The sequence below is a fragment of the Rhagoletis pomonella genome, unplaced genomic scaffold (assembly GCF_013731165.1).
Source record: "Rhagoletis pomonella isolate Grant_MI unplaced genomic scaffold, Rhpom_1.0 Rhpom_scaffold_00008, whole genome shotgun sequence".
Lineage (NCBI taxonomy): Eukaryota > Metazoa > Arthropoda > Insecta > Diptera > Tephritidae > Rhagoletis > Rhagoletis pomonella.
The window spans coordinates 28,367,172-28,371,771 of NW_023458562.1; positions in this window are offsets into that span (position 1 = coordinate 28,367,172).

The following is a 4,600-nucleotide window of genomic DNA, read 5'->3' on the forward strand; positions in this document are numbered from 1 at the left end:
TTTTGCTTTGTGTTGGCGTGAGCGTTGTCGAATTTCGGCTATGTGGATGGCTGCATTTGAATTCATGTATTCATAGTCAGCTGTTGAAGCGACGCCAACGCCAACGCAACGCCAAAGTTCTATGTGGACGGGCCTTAAGCGCGCAGTGCCAGCGCGGAGCGGTGCGAACAGATCGTAAACACAGCTACAAACTCTAATTCAATTAAGTTTGCTGATCAAAAGATTGGCGGGCAAAGCTTTTGCATTTTCAGTTTCTAATAAAAATGCGATGCTCAAACAAACGCAAGCGGCAACGTGCTAAACACTTTGGAGAAATACAGAAAATGCAAAAGGAAAACCAGAAAGAAAAATGCCTGCAAAAAGGCTACATAATGCGTTCAACAAGATCAGTGCGCGGATCGATCATCAACGCCAAAAAGCATATCGAACGCAAGTAGATGAAAAAACAACAAAAATTCCACGGCAGTTAGCCTAAAAGCAATCGCTATGCGTACGCGATCACGTTTCACGATCAATTTCATGATTTTCCCTGATCACTTTTCCTCCCCCTGTCACTATTCGCTGTTATGTCATGCCGCTGCTAAAAGACGATTTTATTAGTTTAGCAATTGTCAAACGCCATAAGGCTGTAGCGTTTTTACAACAGTTGATCATCGATGATATTCAAATTGTTATGCGCGCGCAAATCGAGCGATCGGTGCAGATCGGCAGCATAAATTTGTCAGCCCCTCACCACCTCATTGGTTTTGGATACCATGCAGACGCGTTTGATATTGAATTGGGTTCCGTTTGTCACCGACAACATAGAGAAATCATGTTGTTGATATGTGTAGCTTATGTGTTGTATGTTATACCCCTCTCAGTTGAGAGCAAAATGCATTCTGCTCGAAATCTTCTAAGCCTCGATTGGCAATTACATTTAGAAACGATTCGCCTTTAGCCTTACAGGGGCACTTCAAGCGATGATTCCCCGTTCTCGTAGTCGTCCTAAAGCTCTCTGCCTCGGAATCTTTTAAATTTGCATGCCTCACACCAAAGTGAATTCAGCGACCTAGCTCTTGTATAGCCGATTTCTGATTGCCATCAGGAACAGAACGGCTGGAAAATCGCCTTTTCGTCCTCGCGCCTCAAGAAATTCCAGTTTTCCATATGGGCCTTAGGGTTCATAATTCCCATATATTATAGCAGCTTCACTCTCTTCGTACTTACCCATCGCCAGATAAGCTTTGAGCTTTATGCCCAACCAAACGTAGCTGGTCTCGGCTATGTTCCGGTGCATAAATTCCTTGGAGACTTTGTCCTCGTTATGGTTATAGCCACCGATTCCCTAGTCATCATCTCACCGGAGTATCGGACAATCGGGTTTTTTGGCTGAGGTAGTCACCATCTCCAAGACCGAAAGCTCGGCCTCCATCTGCGGCCACTTGTCAAGGACTGCAGTAGTTGGATGACTCGTATATGTCTGCGACGCGAAGGTGGTTTATTACTGTTTGATATGAGCTTAAATAGGTCTATTATATCTTTGCACTTTTGAGAAGGTTTCGAAACGTCGTTTCGTGATCGATGGCGTCACTGTTCCGCTTGGTCTCCTATCTGGACTTTTCAGGGTTGTTTTTAATCGAGCTTCCGCAGACACTAACTATGGACTCGCGCACGTTCTGGATGTTCTCCTGAATTTCTGTCGGCAATCTCCTTCAACTTGTAAATTTTACATTTCAACAGGTCTTTCCATTAAACACCATCGGTAATGCAGACTCGCCCCTATACGCCTGTGGCCTCGATGTTTTGGGAGCAGGGGAAGATAGTTTCCCAACTATAGAGTTGGGGTCGTCATTCCCGAAGGGTGCACGTTCATCTGAATACCCACCAGATAGGGAGATGAGACCTCAGGTGTGCATACTTAACTCCTATCTGAGAACGAAAAAGCTACAGACTTGGCTTTGCTACCAGGGTGAGTGGTAAAAATAGAGCCGGTAATTTAAGCAGCTAATCTACCTGAGCTGATGTGTTTTTCACCCACTATGCGTTGGCTCGCGCCGGCTGGTACTGCCTGAGACTGACTCGGCATCCGTCTCCTGACAAGAGCAGAGCAAGGTATTCTCCTTAAATTACTTCAATAAGATGCGCTCGAGGGATATTCATGTTTTCAAGTGTACAAGCATACAAATATTTCCTGGCTCTTTGCAGGTATCAGTGTCATCCGTTCCAATGCATTGGAAGTCCGTTTATCTTGGATCTAACCTTTTCATGGAAAATGTAATTATTCTGTAGGTGTGAGTTTTGCTCTACTGTGCAAGCGTGCTTCCACTATTTCTTGATGTGTTGAAGAACTTTCTTTTGCCCATTCTACTTGTGCTGCCAGAATGTTAAAACGCTTCGAGAAAGCTATATGAATTTGAACACCTTTGGGGAGCCAAGGTTAGAAGCAGTGGAACTATGTGTTTGTCAGTATATCTAAAGACGTGTGTCGATCTTCATTTATCCCGCCTATTTTTTGCGGATCTCAATTTCGAAATTTGTTCTTAGTGGTATATTTTTGAATATCAGCAGATTATCAGCATTTTACATGAGTCTATACATATATGCATCTCCATTGAAATCGCTGAAGCATACCCACAGCAGATGTTGTCAATTGGAGCATTTGAACTTGACACTCAAAAGCGCCCAATTGTTATGTATGAGACACTTAATTGTCTTTGTTTTAAACAAAGCAGAAAAAATAAATAAAAAATGTAAATACATATATCGCAACGATATAAGCATAATCATAAAAAGAAGTACTAGCGATAAAAAAAAAAAAACAAAATAAAAAACACAGCAATAAAGAAAAGCGCGCGTTATTGCTAAATCTGTTGACGATCATCAATTCAATGAGCGCAATTGTGGCAAGCGAGGGTGTGGTGCAATATAAGCTCTAAATTGCGGTATATGTATCAGGGATGAAAAATGGAAATTTCAGATTGTACCTAATATCATAAAATAAATGCACCTAAATGAGACAGATTGTACCTAAAAAAAGTTACATCATTCGTATGTAGTTTTTTAATAATATGTTTAAAAATATGAATACAGAAGGTGGATGTACTTTAAACTTGATTAGCTTTTTTTTAACTGAGCTTGTATCTACATCCAGAGTACAGTCTAATGGGAATCGGAGAAGCTTTTTGACTACTGAAAAATATTGACGAAATAGACAAAAAACACACTTTGCGAAGTTTACTTTTTTCCAGCTTTTTATAAAGCAACAGAAAAAGTGTGCTAATTTATCCGATTCCCTTTAGTAGCTGCAGCGATTCTAGAGAAAATAATGGGAATTGCCGTAAGTATATTCGAAAGCAGTTTAAATAACGGGTGATTTTTTTGAGGTTAGGATTTTCATGCATTAGTATTTGACAGATCACGTGGGATTTCAGACATGGTGTCAAAGAGAAAGATGCTCAGTATGCTTTGAAATTTCATCATGAATAGACTTACTAACGAGCAACGTCGAATTTTCAGTGAATGGGCCCTAGAAAAGTTGGCAGAAAATCCGCTTTTTTATCGACAAATTTTGTTCAGCGATGAGGCTCATTTCTGGTTGAATGGCTTCGTAAATAAGCAAAATTGCCGCATTTGGAGTGAAGAGCAACCAGAAGCCGTTCAAGAACTGCCCATGCATCCCGAAAAATGCACTGTTTGGTGTGGTTTGTACGCTGGTGGAATCATTGGACCGTATTTTTTCAAAGATGCTGTTGGACGCAACGTTACGGTGAATGGCGATCGCTATCGTTCGATGCTAACAAACTTTTTGTTGCCAAAAATGGAAGAACTGAACTTGGTTGACATGTGGTTTCAACAAGATGGCGCTACATGCCACACAGCTCGCGATTCTATGGCCATTTTGAGGGAAAACTTCGGAGAACAATTCATCTCAAGAAATGGACCGGTAAGTTGGCCACCAAGATCATGCGATTTGACGCCTTTAGACTATTTTTTGTGGGGGCTACGTCAAGTCTAAAGTCTACAGAAATAAGCCAGCAACTATTCCAGCTTTGGAAGACAACATTTCCGAAGAAATTCGGGCTATTCCGGCCGAAATGCTCGAAAAAGTTGCCCAAAATTGGACTTTCCAAATGGACCACCTAAGACGCAGCCGCGGTCAACATTTAAATGAAATTATCTTCAAAAAGTAAATGTCATGGACCAATCTAACGTTTCAAATAAAGAACCGATGAGATTTTGCAAATTTTATGCGTTTTTTTTAAAAAAAAAGTTATCAAGCTCTTAAAAAATCACCCGTTATATTCCAGAAGTCAAATAGCTATTGAATAGATTTGAGGCCCTCAACTACAGAAAATATGAAATATGAATAAATCCTAGACCCAGGAATGTATGGGCGAATAAAATTAATAGAATAGTTAAAAATGTTATTATATGATGGAAACTTTAGCTTTTATGGTTTCAATGGATTAAAAAATGCATTCAAACAATTGCAAGGGTAAAACTGTAAATTCAACCCCGTCATTCGACGCAATGACGTTTTATTGAAGAAATTAATTCCAATTTTGAATACAAAAAAATATAACAAGAATTACGAATTTTAGGAAAGCTAAGTAAAGTG